Here is a 19320-nt window from a genome sequence, read left to right as displayed (position 1 = left end):
ACCTGTACTCTCAGACAAAAGAAAAGAGCAACACTGTCCAAATCATTGACTGTTTGCACACCAGTCAGTTAGATTAGAAGGTAATGCATTGGTCCCTGCGTCTATGGATTGGTTGTATACAACTTTTCCCAAAATTATCAATTACATAGTCATTAAATGGTAATACATGCCACTTCTTTACCTCAATTAAAATATTCAAGGGGTAGGAAACAAAATGAGGGAAACGTAGGGGGAATGTAATTAGGTGAGTAATTGAATCATGTATTGTCAATCAAAGCGGTCGTACAGCCCTCGGCCATTAATATGCATCATTATTTAGTGTAGCCTTGTTGGTCTGTGGACAGACAACACAGAGCTAACAGAGGAGTTGAGCTGGAGGGATCAGGAGCAGTGTGCAGGTGGTGGAGGAGGATGTCACAGAGTTGGTTCGCACCAGCTCCATCTAGAAACATTTCCAGCAGAGCTCACTAGCTAGCATCACACACACACAACCAGGCAGGCACAACATCCACATGAGACAATGTCACCCTCTCCACACACAAACATAAGCTCACAAAACACACACACACACACACACACGCACAAACACCCACACACTCCCAAAACACACATCTCTGCACGTGAAAACACACATGCACCACTCCAAAAAACACACGGATGCATAATACACACTCGCAAAAACAAACACTATGCAGTCAAATCCTCTCATCACCTCCCAGTCATTTAAGAGCAGACTTAACTTATTTAGCCTGAGTGCTGCGATTCAGGGGATTAGGACTTAGAATCAAATTAATTATGAGTAACTAATGAAAGAGAGAGAGGGAGGAAGGAGTCTGGCATAGAGATGGAGAGGAAGAGCATAAGAGGGAAAGCAAGAGATGAAATAGGTATGAGAGAGGGCAGAAAAAGAGAGTGAACCTCTCAGCTATCTCCCTCTTTCTATCCAGTCTCTCTCCATCCATCCCTTCACTACAGAGGCTTCTTAAAGGGATACTTTGGGATTTTGGAACTCATGGTTACCATTGTTATGTCTATGTGTTCAGTATGAAGGCAGACCTGAGCCCTAGGACCATGCCGCAGGACTACCTGGCATGATGACTCCTTGTTGTCCCCAGTCCACCTGGCCGTGCTGCTGCTCCAGTTTCAACTGTTCTGCCTGCGGCTATGGAAACCTGACCTGTTCACTATGATTGCTATTATTTGACCATGCTGGTCATTTATGAACATTTGAATATCTTGGCCATGTTCTGTTATAATCTCCACCCGGCACAGCCAGAAGAGGACTGGCCACCCCTCATAGCCTGGTTCCTCTCTAGGTTTCTTCCTAGGTTTTGGCCTTTCTATGGAGTTTTTCCTAGCCACCGTGCTTCTACACCTGCATTGATTGCTGTTTGGGGTTTATGCTGGGTTTCTGTACAGCACTTTGACATATCAGCTGATGTAAGAAGGGCTATATAAATACATTTGATTTGATTTGAGTTAGAGGTAGTTTCGGGAGCCAATACTAACTAGCGTTAGCGCAATGACTGGGAGTCTATGGGTATCTGCTAGCATGCTAGACATGTATCTATTTTTATAAAAGAAGCTACTTCTATACAAATGTTGTTGATCAGTACAATAAAATAAGTCCCAAATGGAACGGATTGTCATCTGTATCCCCTCAACAACTCAATGCATGCACACTGTCCTATTGAATATGCATTCATCTGTATTGTGGATAGGCATAGGCTACATCTTGATTTACCCAGTTTATCAATAGAGATTTACCATTCAAATAAATTATTAGCATTATGTAGTTGGATTGTTTAGACCAAAGTCAAACTGATTGTATGATTGTGTAATTGATTGATTAATGCATACAGTTGAAGTCGGAAGTTTACATACACTAAGTTGACTGTGCCTTTAAACAGCTTGGAAAATTCCAGAAAATGATGTCATGGCTTTAAAAGCTTCTGATAGGCTAATTGACATCATTTGAGTCAATTGGAGGTGTACCTGTGGATGTATTGTGCCTCTGTGCCTCTTTGCTTGACATCATGGGTAAATCAAAAGAAATCAGCCAAAAACATTGGAGACCCCCATAAGTCTGGTTCATCCTTGGGAGCAATTTCCAAACGCCTGAAGGTACTACATTTATCTGTTCAAACAATAGTACACAAGTATAAACACCATGGGACCACACAGCCATCATACCGCTCTAGAAGGAGACACGTTCTGACTCCTAGAGATACTTTGGTACAAAAAGTGAAAATCAATCCCAGAACAACAGCAATGGACCTTGTGAAAATGCTGGAGGAAACAGGTACAAAAGTATCTATATCCAAAGTAAAACGAGTCCTATATCAACATAACCTGAAAGGCCAGCAAGGAAGAAGCCACTGCCCCAAAACCGCCATAAAAAAGTCTGACTACGGTTTGCAACTGCACATGGGGACAAATACTGCACATGGGACCAAATCCTCTGGTCTGATGAAACAAAAATAGAACTGTTTGGTCATAATGACCATCATAATGGTTAAAAGGGGGAGGCTTGCAAGCCGAAGAACACCATCCCAACTGTGAAGCACGGGGGTGGCAGCATGTTGTCCTGTGGGGGTGCTTCGTTGCAGGAGGGACTGGTGCAAATAGATGGCATCATGAGGAAAGAAAATTATGAGAGACATTAAAGACATCAGTCAGGAAGTTAAAGCTTGGTTGCAAATGGGTCTTCCAAATGGACAATGACCTCAAGCATACTTCCAAAGTTGTGGCAACATGGCTTAAGGACAACAAAGTCAATGTATTGGAGTGGCCATCACAAAGCCATGACCTCAATCCTATCGAAAATGTGTGGGCAGAACTGAAAAAGCGTGTGCGAGCCCGGAAGCCTACAAACCTGACTCAGTTACACCAGCTTTTCAGGAGGAATGGGCCAAAATTCACCCAACTTATTGAGGGAAGCTTGTGGAAGGCTACCCGAAACGTTTGACCCAAAGGTACAGGGGATTGGTCTGACCACCAATAGGGGATAATACAGTAGGCTATATGTTTAGATACTATTAATGACCCAAAGAAATAGAAGATGACCCAAAATTCCAGCAGGTTGCTCAACCTGTCCTGAGCTTCTTCCCTTAGGCACTCCAGACACACACGTACTCCCCATAATCCCAGGCTAGTTTGTCAAGTCATGACTCCCCTCTTACCACTGCCTAGAAAGGCGTACTACTCCCCATCACCCCTCCACCCACACAGCCCGACCCAGTCACCAACACCCCCACTGACCTCGACCCCGCCTTACTCTGTTCAGCAAACACCTTGCATCACCCCTCATCCATCCATCAATCCATTCAGGCTGGCACAATTAGATTATAATCATGTAACTGACGATTACAGGAAACAACCGTGAACTAAAAAAGATAATTGTCATAATTATCTTCATACTTTTAATACATTTATTTTGGGGGGATTGAACTTTATTGACAAGTAGATATAGTTTACCCAATATAAGTCCCCACCACCCCAATTGACAATTAAGACAATAACTGTAACCACTTGCCAATTAATTATCATTACCCAACATTCCATAATCATCACAGTTAGTGATGCAGCGATATGACATTTTTGGCCGATACCAATATCCAATATCATCCTTGCCCAAAAAAACGATACCAATACCCGATATTTAAAATGTTTGCGGCCTTTTAAGCATTCTAGTACAGTTAAATAGTTAACACACACACACACATGGACGCAGCGGTCTAAGGCACTGCATCTCAGTGCAAGAGGTGTCACTACAGTCCCTGGTTCGAATCCAGGCTGTATCACATCCGGGCATGATTGGGAGTCCCATAGGGCGGTGCAATTGGCCCAGCGTCGTCCGGGCCGCCAGTGTAAATAAGAATTTGTTGTTAACTGACTTGCCTAGTTAAATAAAGGTTACACACACATAAACAAACACACTGACCAAAAAGTTATTTTGTTGGCATTTACGTATGTCCCCATTACCAGTAAAACATAATCAAAACCTATTTCTTTTACTTATTTGCTGTGCTGTTTTGTTGTTCATTTGTTCAGTTGTTTCATTCTCAACCAGGATTTCTATGGAACACCGTTTGGGTCTTTGCATGTCAAAAAAGATACACGTCAAATAACACAACATATTCTGTTTCAGTAGCTATAGTTAGCTAGCTAATTATATTGCTAGGTGTCATCATCTAAAATAACCCTAAATGATAAGACAGTTCATATTTGATTAATGGTGGTCGGACCCATCTATGTGAAGCTAGTCACAATAAGGATTAGCCAGAATAGTGGACTTTGCGGTTAGCCTTCAAAATAAAAGTATGGCATAATTCTACTATATGTATTCATTTGCTGTCAATGACATACTTTTAGGCAAACCGCAAATTCTACTATTGTGCCTAATCCTTATTGTGGCTAGCTTCACAACACATAACCCGGTCCGGTCGAGCCTCACTAGCCAGATGAAGCTAGCTGGCTGCTTATAACGTTAGCTTTGGGCAACAGGGTTAAGTAGCTGGCTAGCTATTTATTTTCATGAACTGAAGTTCAATTTCAATAGGCGAACAACAAGTAACAACCTAGCTAATACTTACTCACAAGGATTTCAATATCATTGCTAAGAATAATGAAAATAACTGCAGTTTCTACTGGTCATTGTTTTCAGGCTGGTTGTATTGGTGCTAGCTAGGTACCAAGCTAAAGCTAGCTACCCCAGAAGTTGAGGTCGAAGAACTGATGCTTTATTACCAACGAAGTATTGTAAATCCATCGTTCGTGGCTGGTGTTTGCTTGTTTGCTGACTTTTCTGTACAGCTTTGACAGTGCTACTGTACCTTTTTTTAATCTGAAAAATAGCACACTTGGTAGTGTTAACCGGTGCTCGACCAGTAGGCGAAATCCAACATCACCCACAACAGAGAACGGTTGATTGTCAAGGGCAATGAATTTGATTATCTTGGCTTTGGATTTCACCTTTGAGTTGTCTCGCAGAAATGTTGTTACTCTTTCAAATGACTGCTCGACTTGTTGACTGTTCGATCCACACAGCAGACATTGTGGGCTAGGTTAGGCATGCTGTGTTGCACGTGTAGCGCAACATTTTATGTGGCGTCATTACGTCATGTACCTTCGTTATATAGGTTTGCACGGTAGCTTTGACATCGGTTTTAAACATCGGCGTTAAACTAGATATCGCTGATACCGATGTTGGCAATTTTAACTAATATTGTTCGATTCCGATATGTTCACCGATATATCGTGCATCCCTAGTCACAGCCCTACCATGCATTCATTCATCCCCCTCCCTGACCCCAACATGGTGGCCTATAGGCCCAGCAGCCTGTCCATGTCCAGCATCCCTGTTCCCCCTCGATTTAGGATCCCTCTGGAAGCCCCCGTGGAGGGTAGAGGTGGGGTAAGTGTGAGTGTGTGTCTGTGAGGGTGTGAGCGTGTGTGTTTGTGTTAATTGACAGTTTGGTCACAGAAAGACAGGACTGTAAATCTGCCAGGAGGGCACTGGGGAACAAAACACTGTCTGCCAGGCCACCACACCCCTCTACTCTACCCTCTATTAGGGCAACACACAGACACACAGCCAGGTCATCCTGGAACAAATCCAGAGACATAGAGCTACATTTAAACTATTGCTTTTATAATTAACTAAACCTCATGGCCCAGGCCCTGCAACACACCTCTCACACTTCCTCTCCTAGCATATGGAGACACTACACTAACAAGCAGCAGCACATAATAAGATTATATATATCATGTAACAGAACTATGTAACAGGACGGTTATATATGAAGAGGGAGGGGTGGAGGGGTGCATAAATGACAGGTCCTTTAGTGTAGATCATTAACCCAGTTTCACACACACACATACAGTGTTATATAACTAACTTTGTGGGGACACACAATTCAAAATCCTATTTTTCATAACCCTGAATCTTAACCATAACCCTAGTTAACTGATCCTAGCTCCTAACCCTAACCCTTAACGTAATTTTAACCCTAACACTAATTTGAACCTTTACCCTAAACCCCCTCGGAATCGCATTTGACCTTGCGGGGACTGGCAAAACGTCCCGTTGGTCAAATTTTTGTTTGTTAGCTATTCTTGTGGGGTCTTCTGGTCCCCACAAGTATAGTTAAACAGGTCTACACACAGCAGCAACATCTAAAGCAGTTAACATCTAATATTACACTTTGACATAAGTGAGATTGGCAATCAAATCAACTGCGTTGGGCACAGATAAGGGGAATATTAATAGTATCTAAACATATAGCCTACTGTATTATCCCCTTTTGGTGGTCAGACCAATCCCCTGTACCTTTCTCATGTAACTATAATAACATTTCATCACAGTGCATGCCGCCTAAACGTATCCATGTACAGGGTCATGGCCTATGGTCATTTCCATGTAAAAGGTCCCATGAGCACCAACATGTGAAGTTTATAGGAACATATCAAAAGAAAAGCTAAGAGTCGATATTTTTGGGAAATTGAGGCATAGATATGTTTTTCAACCATTTTCCATCCTAAAAATTAGGACGTAAAAAATATTACTAGAAAATACTTTAAAAGTTATTAGAAACAGGAGTTGGAAGGAACCAAAAATATGAACAGAACCCCTAGATTTTTTTTTTCGTTCCACTGTTCCCACCAACAAAATAAAGTTCAGAATCGTCCCTTTCTCTTCCTTTTTTAACCTGTGAAATACATTTTTTAAATCCATTTAGCTCATAAAATTACTTCACCAATCAGTGTGGATAGAGCAGGCAAGGTAGTTGTTTACATGCATGATCGACAGACAAGTGTAGGCTAAGGCACAAGATGCAACTGAAATTTTGCAGGTGGGGAGAGAGCAAGACAGGGTTGAAGAGGAGGCTTGAAGCACAGGGCAACTTGTTATGACATGCATTATATGAATTAGGTCCGCAGAATTATACCAAGGAGGAGCGGCTTCTATGGAGGAACTTTGAATGTCCTTTGAGGTTGCAAGCTAATAGGAAAGGGAAACGGGGGATACCTAGTCAATTGTATAACTGAATGCATTCAACTGAAATGTGTCTTCCGCATTTAACCCAACCCCTCCGAATCAGAGGTGCGGGGGCTGCCATAATAGACATCCATAACCGGGGAACAGTGGGTTAACTGCCTTGGTCAAGCTTGTGTGTGCTGAGTGGCACCAGAATTACAAACACATCTTACCTTCTTGCAGTTAATAAATCCAAAGTGAAAAGTGATAACTTGGCCTATAGTATCCTTAACTAGCATTGAAAAAGTTAATCCATTCTTCTCTAGCTAATTAAAAATCTCTCTCTCTTTCTTCTGAATCAAGCTTGTAACATCAGTAGAGTAGCCTATTATTTGGAGGGGGAGGGGCAGGTAGCCTAAACACGCACAGGCAAAGATTTTCAGCTTGCAGGCAGACACTGGAATACATTTCTGAGGGACAGAATGAGGGCTTTGCATATGCACTTTGTTGTGGGACTACAACATTTCACATGGAATGTAAAATAACGTTACTAAAAGGTTCCAATGCTTTTAAAATAATGTGTCTGTTCCAGAACACTATGGATCACTTTCGTTCCAGGTTCTGTTTCTGTTCCTTGAAATATGTATTTATTTTCCAGTTTTCGGTTCTGCACACTGAACTGGTTCCAACCCCTGATTAGAAAAACAATAGAAACACAATAATGTTAAAGGCCCCTGCCAACTATTATATTTAGTTTCGCAAAAATGATTTGCCTTCTGTAAGTCAACATTTTTTTGCCTATTTTCGTTATTCTGTTAGCAAAAACCCACATACAGTTGAAGTCGGAAGTTTACATACACTTGGTTGGAGTTGGAGTCATTAAAGCTCGTTTTTCAACCACACCACAAATGTCTTGTTTACAAACTATAGTTTTGGCAAGTCGGTTAGGACATCTACTTTGTGCATGACACAAGTAATTTTTCCCAAAAATGTTTACAGACAGATTATTTAACTTGTAATTCACTGTATCACAATTCCAGTGGGTCAGAAGTTTACATACACTAAGTTGACTGTGCCTTCAAATAGCTTGGAAAATTCCAGAAAATGATGTCATGGCTTCAGAAGCTTCTGATAGACTCATTTACATAATTTGAGTCAATTAGTCAATGTATTTCAAGGCCTACCTTCAAACTCTGTGCCTCTTTGCTTGACATCATGGGAAAATCAAAAGAAATCAGCCAAGACCTCCACAAGTCTGGTTCATCCTTGGGAGCAAACAAGTATAAACAAGTATAAACACATGGGACCACGCAGCCTTCATATCGCTCAGGAGGAGACGCATTCTGTCAACTGGAGATGAACGTACTTTGGTGTGAAAAATGCAAATCAATCCCAGAACAACAGCAAAGGACCTTGTGAAGATGCTGGAGGAAACAGGTACAAAAGTATCTATATCCACAGTAAAACGAGTCCTATATCGAGATAACCTGAAAGGCCGCTCAGCAAGGAAGAAGCCACTGCTCCAAAACCGCCATAAAAAAGCCAGACTACGGTTTGCAACTGCACATGGGGACAAAGATCGTACTTTTTGGAGAAACGTCCTCTGGTCTGATGAAACAAAAATAGAACTGTTTGGCCATAATGACCATCGTTGTGTTTGGAGGAAAAAGGGGAGGCTTGCAAGCCGAAGAACACCATCCCAACCGTGAAGCACGGGGGTGGCAGCATCATGTTGTGGGGGTGCTTTGCTGCAGGAAGGACTGGTGCACTTCACAAAATAAATGGCATCATGAGGAAGTAAAATTATGTGGATATATTGAAGCAACATCTCAAGACATCAGTCAGGAAGTTAAAGCTTGGTTGCAAATGGATCTTCCAAATGGACAATGACCCCAAGCATACTTCCAAAGTTGTGGTAACATGGCTTAAGGACAACAAAGTCACAGTGTTGGAGTGGCCATCACAAAGCCCTGACCTCAATCCTATCGAAAATGTTTGGGCAGAACTGAAAAAGCATGTGCGAGCAAGGAGGCCTACAAACCTGACTCAGTTACTCCAGCTCTGTCAGGAGGAATGGGCCAAAATTCACCAAACTTATTGTGGGAAGCTTGTGGAAGGCTACCTGAAACGTTTTACCAAAGTTAAACGATTTAAAGGCAATGCTACCGAATACTAATTGAGTGTATGTAAACTTCCGACCCACTAGGAATGTGATGAAATAAATAAAAGCTGAAATAAATCATTCTCTCTACTATTATTCTGACATTTCCCATTCTTAAAATAAAGTGGTGATCCTAACTGACCTAAGACAGGGGATTTTTACTCAGATTAAATGTCAGGAATTGTGAAAAACTGAGTTTAAATGTATTTGGCTAAGGTGTATGTAAACTTCCGATTTCAACTTCAAGGGAGAATTATGAAAGTTCACAGAAGTAACACGTACAGGTAGACCTGTCAATTAGTGAGTGTTTTTACTGCTAACAATTTTGTTTATTAATTATTAAGTGATTAAAATGTGTCACTCTGTTAACAATGACACAATGGGAAATCATTGTAGTCACATAACAGAGTTGCAGTAGAGCACAGCACAGTAACTCAGTACAGTAGAGCACACTATAATATGCAGTGCCTTAGGAAAGTATTCAGACCTCTTGACTTTTTCCATGTTTGGTTACGATACAGCCTTATTCTAAAATTCATTAAATAGTTTTCCCCCCTCATCAATCTACACACAGTACCCCACAAAGCAAAAACAGGTTTATATAATGTATAAAAAAATAAAAACTGAAATATTAAATGTACATAAGTATTAACACCCTTTACTCAGTACTTTGTTGAAGCACCTTTGGCAGCGATTACAGCGTCAAGTCTTCTTGGGTATGACAATACAAGCTTGGCACACCTGTATTTGGAGAGTATCTCCGATTCTTCTTTACAGATCCTCTAAAGTTCTGTCAGGTTGGAGGGGGAGCATTGTTGCACAGCTATTTTCAGGACCCTCCAGAGATGTTCCATCAAGTTTAAGTCTGAGCTCTGGCTGAGCCACTCAAGGAAATTCAGAGACTTGCCCCGAAGACACTCCTGTGTTGTCTTGGCTGTGTCCTTAGGGTCGTTGTCCTGTTGGAAGGTGAACCTTTGCCCCAGTCTGAGGTCCTGAGAGCGCTGGTTTTCATCAAGGATCTCTCAGTTCTTTGATCCATTCAGCTTTCCCTCGAACCTAACAAGTCTCCCAGTCTTTGGTGCTGAAAAACATCCCCACACCATGATGCTGCCACCACCATGCTTCCCCGTAAGGATGGTGGCACGTTTCCTCCAGACGTTCCCCCAGGCCAAAGAGTTCAATCTTGGTTTCATCAGATCAGTGAATATTTTGGCAAACTCCAAGCGGGCTGTCATCTGCCTTTTACTGAGGAGTGGCTTCCGTCTGGCCACTCTACCATAAAGGCCTGATTGGTGGAGTGCTGCAGAGATGGTTGTCCTGTAAGGTTCTCCCATCTCCACAGAGGAACTCTAGAGCTCTGTTAGAGTGACCATCTGGTTCATGGTCCCCTCCCTGACCAAGGCCCTTCTTTCCCGATTGCTCAGTTTGGCCGGGTGGCCAGCTCTAGGAAGAGTCTTGGTGGTTCCAAACTTCTTCCATTTATGAATGATGGAGGCCACTGTGTTCTTGGGGACCTTCAGTGCTGCATAAATGTTTTGGTACCCTTCCCCAAATCTGTGCTGACACAATCCTGTCTCGGAGCTCTACAGACATTTCCTTCTACCTCATGCCTTGGTTTTTGATCTGACATGCACTCTCAACTGTGGTACCTTATATAGACAGGTGTGTGCCTTTCCAAATCATGTCCAATCAATTGAATTTACCACAGGTTGACTCAAATCAAGTTGTACAAACATCTCAAGGATGATCAATGGAAACACGAAGAGTCTGAATACTTATTTAAGTAAGGTATATCTGTTTATAATTGCTTACGATTATTTATTTTTTAATCTATTTTAGAATAAGGCTGTAACGTAACAAAATGTGGAAAAAGTCAAGCGGTCTGAATACTTTCTGAAGGCACTGTACTCTACTGAAGTGTACTGTACTCTGCTGTACTGTACCTTTCTATACATTAGTTTACTGTAAATGTCTTTACTGTACTGTCCTCTACTGTACTGTACTGAACTCTACTAAACTGTACTGTCCTGTGCAATGTTCTACTTTGCTGTACTGTCCAAACTTGTGAAACATAGACGTCTATGATTGGTTCAGATTTGGTCGGGTCTGGACAAACCAAATTTGGTCTTGTTTGGGGGCAGAGCTCATTAGAATAATTGCTAGTGTATAATAACACCCAAACATGCACCTAGCTACATTTGTGTACATATTCAGGATACATCACCATGAAGGGAATGACACTCATAATTATGCATTTCTGTATAGTACAGATGAAGGACCCAAGATGTCATTTTGTTACCGGGTGTTGATCCACTTCAAACTCAAGGTGTCATATCATAGCTGACACCCCATTCTTTCTGCAAACATCTTTGAACCTTAATGTTTTTGGAAAACATGGTCACAAAAAATATTTTACTGTCATTCCAAACTTTGCATCTGCACTGTTCCTCGAGTAAATATGTTTTAGTAAAATGTTCTGTGGCAATTGTTAAAGGTAGACTTCTACACATGGTTTGTTGAACTTTGCAATCAATGGTTTTTGCTTAGCATACATTTTAATGTGAAAAAGTGAGTCTCAGCGTTACTATTTTTAGGTGGTGGCCGTAGCAAACTATCTGCTTCAGTTTTCGAAATTATCGATCTCTGTCAAAGGAGGAGCAGGTTTTTACATAGTGTACATTTATTTCTTTTGAACACATTTCCGTTTCTTGGGAATGTTAATTTTTGCAAATATTTTCTAAATACTTACTTTTATGTTTGCTCACTGAACAGGCAACACCGCCGAGTTCTAAACTGTAAACCAATCAAAAGTGTCACGTCCTGACCTTGGATATCTCTGTTTTCTATATATTTTGGTTAGGTCAGGGTGTGTCTAGGGTGGGTACTCTAGGTTTTTGTATGTCTAGGGTTTTTGTATGTCTATGTTGGCCTGATATGGTTCCCAATCAGAGACAGCTGTTTATTGTTGTCTCTGATTGGGGATCATATATAGGCAGCCCTTTTTCCCATTTTCTGGTGTGGGATCTTGTCTACAGTTAGGTGCCTGTGTGCACACTAGTAGCTTCACGTTGCGTTTGGTTGTTGGTTGTTTTGTTTTGGTGAGTTTCAGTTCATTAAAAATATGTGGAACTCTATTCACGCTGCTCCTTGGTCTCACTCATACGACGATGGTGACAAAAAGTTGGGTACTATCCATGGTACTATCTCTGATGATCACGTCCGCCAATCCCGTTATCTGTATCTAAGGTAGTAGACAGCTGGCGACAAACTGTTATCGGGTGATGCATTGTTTGTATATTTGTAATGAACTATTTAGTTATAAAAACATCATACCATCAATGCAAGCTGTAAAATGACTCCCAACTTAAAACACAGCAACCTTAGTAATGTAGCTAGCTTGCTAGTTAGCTAGCTAGTTGCAACAAGAAGATCTGTTTCTACTGTAGCTAGCAGGAGCAGATAACTTTATCACTAGCTAGCATGTCATTCTGGGACAAGGAGCATTTTAACTATCAGTTTTTTCCAAGTAATAATTGAAGACTCCAAAAATCAATAGGACAAGTAGTGTAAATCGAATACAGTCATCTACAGCTAGACCCACTAATTTAATTCTGACAAATAACAAATGCCACATTATCCCTGTCAATAGTAGGATGAGTGCAGAGCAGCCAGCCTCAGACTGTCAGGATGTTCATTTTCTAGCTCACAAACTACATTCCTTTGTTGTGATGATTTATTTGATTAATCCTTGTCTCTTTTGTCCTACATCTATTCAATTATCCTGTGTCCTGCTCCCAGAGATCAACCAAGTGCTATTCACCAAGCATGGGCTGATTCACTCACCTGTGAGGAGAACCTTCCTACTGCAGTTTGAACAAACCCTGCTGTCACTATTTAAATATTGGACCCACATATAAATGTGCCTTTGTCTTTTCTTTGTGGGTTTTGTCTTTTCTTTGTGGGTTTTGTCAGTGTTGTGCATTTTAGAATTGAAGAACAACTACAGATACACATGCTTGTTCGAGCATCTCAAAGATTACATTAGTAGAATTAGTATAACGGGACAAACAGATTGTTTTATTACTGTAACCTGCAGTTGGGGAAATTCTACAGGCCCCATCAGGAACCCAGGCTTTTACCATAGATGGTGGAGTCCTTTAGATTACATTCTACTAAGGTCCTTGTCTCTCTCTCTACATCGGTCAGCTACTTTGGTGACTAGGGTGGGATCCTATGGGGCCTGGGCCCACAAATGTCGCTTGAAGGAAAGGGGAAATACTGAAGCATGTGTTGATGACAGTTCTACAGTCTCTTGGCATAGATGGTTAGCTCTCATTTATGGACTGCAACATTGTAAGATTGTGCCCTCCACGGCACTTGATATACGTTGATTGGTAGGCTACACTATATTTAAATACTTAAAATTCTGTGAGACACCTTTGCTATTTGTCTCTGTACTCAATAAATGGTGAAACATTATTTGTGAGTGTTCTTTGATCGAATGTATATGCATGAAACCTACATTATGGAAAACATGTATCACACTCAGTCATAGTTAGTAGAATAATGATTTTGGCACATCAACATTTAGAAGGTTAGTAGGAAAGTTAATAACGTAAACCACCTAAATAGACTTACATTCACTGAACATTTAGTAGTTAAAACTCACCAACATTCATTTCCCAACTGATTTTTCTATAATCCTACAGGCTCTTTATCATTCGCCATAACTTATATTCCAATGCATCAGACATGATGCATGCCCACTATGGTATTATTGGGTAGCTGGTATTTGAGAAGTCATCTGGTTTAAAAATCAAGCAGAGAAATGTGCAAGAATTGAAGATGCCAACATATTTTATAGTCATCATACGTTTTACTGTCATATACATCAAAAATCTGCGCCTCCCTCGGCAGGGATCAGTCAACTTCACTCTTTTGAGCTTCGGCCCACCACCTATTTATTGTGGAATTGTCCCTATATCATTCAGCGATAGGACAATATTAACATTTGAGCTGGTCATTTATATTTACATTTGAGCTGGTTAGACTTTACCCCTTCACTGCCGGGCGACATGAACTTACTGAATGAAAGCAACATGTTCTAAAGCAGGCTAGCCTAAGAGTCCGAAATATATAGAATGTATTATGTGCTGTCTGCGCAATGGTTACCAACACACGTTTTAAAACATTGTCTTAGTAAGTAAAAAAAAAAACCTTCCCTCAAAGTTCTAGGTCCAAACGAATGGGCACTTTATTTTAAATTCCTCAGCTATGACAAAAACATTCAACCCCACTAACATGTCAGAAACCATTTATATAGCGCGCTATATCTACACCAAAATCCATGACCTTGGCTTGGAGCGTCACTATAAAACAACAAACACTTTTGCTGTCAAAGTAAACGGGCATGCACGGTGCCCGTACACCGTAGCGTATATTATTGTGTTACGACGAGTATATAGAGAGAGTCCTACTACACATCAGTGGAAAACGATGTCGGGGCACTTCCGTCCAACCAAACGAGGAACAATGCCGTCGTACGTAAAACCGAGCTTTATTAAAAGGAACAAGTAAAGGAAAAATGTAGTAAACTCACCAAATAGATATATCTCTGTGAGCGCACCAATAGCTTCTTCCTTTCCCTATTAACTCTCCGCCATCTTCAGCACTGTGTTTGTTTAAATGGGAAACACTCTCGAAGAGAAAGAAGCCAGCTTGTGCTGAGCGTTGGGGTTGCTGGGGAAAGTAGTTATTCACGTCGAACGTTGTTATTTTAGGTAGGGCAGACCTCCCGGATACGGACTACAACTACATGTATGCCCCAAGAGGAGATATTGGGTTCTAGTGTAGACGGGTGAACAGCGACGATATTAGAACAGAATAATGCCACGGTGTTTATTTTTAGTTATAAACTCGGTGATTAGCAGACAGCCGTGGTATATCAGACCGTATACCACTGGTATGACACATTCATTATTTGTACTGCTCTAATTACGTTGGTAACTAGTTTATAATAGCAATAAAGCACCTCAGGGGTTTGTAGTATATGGCCAAAACACCACGGCTTAGGGCTGTGTCCAGGCACTCCGCGATGCGTCGTGCTTATGAACAGCCCTTAGCGGTGGTATGTTAGACATACCCCCCCTGCCTTATTGCTTAATAAACCTGAGGAACATTGAATTGTGTGCAAATGCCTGTAATACTTAATAGGCTGATCAGCTATCATCTGATTTAACATGGTAATGATGGTTTACAGAAGGTGTGTGGCTTGGACAACTTAACATTTACAGTATTCAAGTGTAGGCAGGCTATTCAGTATTCAAATATTATCTCAGTATGTGTATGTTAGCCAGAAATAGATGGTGATAAGAAATAAATTTATACAAATTGTATTTTTTTGCATTTTGATGAAATTCTAGATTTAATCAACTGAATTAACAAGGTCCCATATTCAATCAAACCCCTTTATCCAGGACTGCGAGTTTGATTGAACTGCGTATAAATTAGATAATGTTTTGCTTTGTTATAAATAATGTATAGTACTAAGCCTTATTGTGACATAACTCTAAAATGCTAGCCCTAATGATATGTTCTGTACCTGGAGAGGGCTGTGTGGTTTGGTTCTGTATCTGTAGAACAGTGGGACCTCCAGAACTGTATATCTTATAGATGAGGCCCATATGTGGGCTCCATTTGGTGGAGCTGGCAGGTTCAGTGTGGACCGTTGGCGTCACAGCCTATTGGCCTGGGGACTAGGGCAGATTCGTCCCAGAACCAGTACCCTTGCCAAGAAGAGAGGAGGTAAGATAGCGCCAACCCGTCACCATGGTGATACCAGGCAGGCAGGGAAGTAGGCACACACACACACTCTGGCAGAGCAGACAGTAGGGTTTCAGCTGTGTCAGGGAGGGGTAGAGGTGGAGGGAGGGAGAGAGAGAGAGGAAGAAAGTGAGAATCAGATAGAGAGTGTAAAGACAGAGTTTGAGCGACAGAAAGGCTGGAAGACACAGGTAAAGAGGGACATCAGATGTATACAGTGCCTTGCGAAAGTATTCGGCCCCCTTGAACTTTGCGACCTTTTGCCACATTTCAGGCTTCAAACATAAAGATATAAAACTGTATTTTTTTGTGAAGAATCAACAACAAGTGGGACACAATCATGAAGTGGAACGACATTTATTGGATATTTCAAACTTTTTTAACAAATCAAAAACTGAAAAATTGGGCGTGCAAAATTATTCAGCCCCTTTACTTTCAGTGCAGCAAACTCTCTCCAGAAGTTCAGTGAGGATCTCTGAATGATCCAATGTTGACCTAAATGACTAATGATGATAAATACAATCCACCTGTGTGTAATCAAGTCTCCGTATAAATGCACCTGCACTGTGATAGTCTCAGAGGTCCGTTAAAAGCGCAGAGAGCATCATGAAGAACAAGGAACACACCAGGCAGGTCCGAGATACTGTTGTGAAGAAGTTTAAAGCCGGATTTGGATACAAAAAGATTTCCCAAGCTTTAAACATCCCAAGGAGCACTGTGCAAGCGATAATATTGAAATGGAAGGAGTATCAGACCACTGCAAATCTACCAAGACCTGGCCGTCCCTCTAAACTTTCAGCTCATACAAGGAGAAGACTGATCAGAAATGCAGCCAAGAGGCCCATGATCACTCTGGATGAACTGCAGAGATCTACAGCTGAGGTGGGAGACTCTGTCCATAGGACAACAATCAGTCGTATATTGCACAAATCTGGCCTTTATGGAAGAGTGGCAAGAAGAAAGCCATTTCTTAAAGATATCCATAAAAAGTGTTGTTTAAAGTTTGCCACAAGCCACCTGGGAGACACACCAAACATGTGGAAGAAGGTGCTCTGGTCAGATGAAACCAAAATTGAACTTTTTGGCAACAATGCAAAATGTTATGTTTGGCGTAAAAGCAACACAGCTCATCACCCTGAACACACCATCCTCACTGTCAAACATGGTGGTGGCAGCATCATGGTTTGGGCCTGCTTTTCTTCAGCAGGGACAGGGAAGATGGTTAAAATTGATGGGAAGATGGATGGAGCCAAATACAGGACCATTCCTGAAGAAAACCTGATGGAGTCTGCAAAAGACCTGAGACTGGGACGGAGATTTGTCTTCCAACAAGACAATGATCCAAAACATAAAGCAACATCTACAATGGAATGGTTCAAAAATAAACATATCCAGTTGTTAGAATGGCCAAGTCAAAGTCCAGACCTGAATCCAATCGAGAATCTGTGGAAAGAACTGAAAACTGCTGTTCACAAATGCTCTCCATCCAACCTCACTGAGCTCGAGCTGTTTTGCAAGGAGGAATGGGACAAAATGTCAGTCTCTCGATGTGCAAAACTGATAGAGACATACCCCAAGCGACTTACAGCTGTAATCGCAGCAAAAGGTGGCGCTACAAATTATTAACTTAAGGGGGCTGAATATTTTGCACGCCCAATTTTTCAGTTTTTGATTTGTTAAAAAAGTTTGAAATATCCAATAAATGTCGTTCCACTTCATGATTGTGTCCCACTTGTTGTTGATTCTTCACAAAAAAATACAGTTTTATATCTTTATGTTTGAAGCCTGAAATGTGGCAAAAGGTCGCAAAGTTCAAGGGGGCCGAATACTTTCGCAAGGCACTGTATATATAATGATTGTGAGAGCAGCGGTAGAAACATAGCTGAAATACAGTTGACAGGGAAAGGAGAAGATGAGGAAAAAAGAGAGCGAGGGCAAGAGAAAGAGAGGAAGCGATGGTGAGTAATGTGAATCTGCAGAGTAAGTGAAGATGAGGAGGGAGAGAGTGATAGAAAACATTAGGTAGAGCCAGTCAGAGAATTACCCAGAGAGAGAAAGAGAGAGCGAGTGCTGAAGGAAAGAGAGAGGCGACAGAGGGGGGAAGGGGAAGGAATAAGGAGGAGGAGAACAGGACATTGCAATTAGCCTGGCCTGAGCAAAATCCCCCCAAGTCAAGGAACACAACCAGAGGAAAAGAAAGAAGGATATGACTTGAGTTACAACTGTGCTTGGATTATGTGTCCTTTCAAAACGTTTTTTTGTGGGGGGCGAGGGCATGTGACACTGCAGAAGTTATATAAAGTTAGGGTGAGAAAATGTGTAAAATTGTAGCTCTAGTAGGAGCAACAGGCTGTCAGGCAGCACATTTCTGAACATGTCTCAAACAGCCTTGACAATCAAGACACACACTATTTATACCGCTGGAGAAAAACCTTCTGTTATGACATTCGTTTTTGAAAGCAGTGTCAGCACAAACAGACTGGAACTTGACAGCATTGATGATTATGATTTGCTGCAAAAGTGCTGCAAGAATATCCTGAATCTTAAGTTTGTTTTTCTTTTGATTTAACTTTTTCTTTTGATTTAAACTGTATATGTGATTGTATCAATACTGGTGTGAAGCTATTTGATGACCCATCAAGCCTAATAGTGTCTTTGATAGGATTTGCATTGATAGTTGTCTGTTTATTTATGTAACTGTGTATGTGTCCTTAAGTTCTTCTCTTCCCCCTCCCCCATCACCACACAATGCATAGAGCCAAACCACTATCACTGCTTTTGTCCATACTCCCCATTAAAGAAGGAGGGGGAAAGGAGAGAGAGGAGGAGGGTGAAAAGAAATTAGGTGAAAAAGGAGTAATCTGTCATGAAGAACATTATGTGTGAGAGAGATTGAAAAATATCTCCTTTCTCCAAACACACACACACACACACACACACACACACACAGACACACACACAGACACACACAAAAAAAAACTGTGGTGGAAAATGGTCTTATAGACACATAAAAACTGAGCAGGCAGGGAGCCATGCAAACTTTCAGATGGTTCTGTATCACACAGATGTAGAGCAGAATAAGCCAAAGAGCAGTAATTGGCTAGAGATTGATGATGTGATGTCTAACGAATGTGACTGAGACAGAATCTAAAAAAGTTTTCACTACTGCGGTGACTGAGAGTGAGGGAGGGAGGGAGAGTGAGACGGAAAGGAGCTGTTTAACATTCCAAACGGGTAGAGAGAATTCAGGAGCAGCAGAGCAGCCATCGGCACACAGGTATAATGCAAAGGCCTCAGAGGGAGAGAGAGGGGGAGGCAGAGAGAGAGAAAGAGAATGAGAGGGAGAGTGCAGAGGAGA

General features: G+C 41.4%; 1 protein-coding gene across 4 annotated transcripts in view; it reads right to left on the bottom strand.

The window, feature by feature from the left end:
• LOC115102131 (nuclear receptor coactivator 3-like) overlaps positions 1 to 14884 on the bottom strand; it is a 122081-nt gene extending 107197 nt beyond the window's left edge. For all 4 annotated transcript variants that reach the window (XM_065005333.1, XM_029621737.2, XM_029621738.2 and 1 more), the window contains exon 1: positions 14740 to 14884. The gene's annotated coding sequence lies outside the window, so the exon portion shown is untranslated. The remainder of the gene's footprint in view (positions 1 to 14739) is intronic.
• Between the last annotated feature and the right edge of the window lie 4436 nt (positions 14885 to 19320).

Source organism: Oncorhynchus nerka, linkage group LG20 (assembly GCF_034236695.1).
Source record: "Oncorhynchus nerka isolate Pitt River linkage group LG20, Oner_Uvic_2.0, whole genome shotgun sequence".
Taxonomy (NCBI): domain Eukaryota; kingdom Metazoa; phylum Chordata; class Actinopteri; order Salmoniformes; family Salmonidae; genus Oncorhynchus; species Oncorhynchus nerka.
This window is presented reverse-complemented; position numbering and strand designations above follow the sequence as displayed.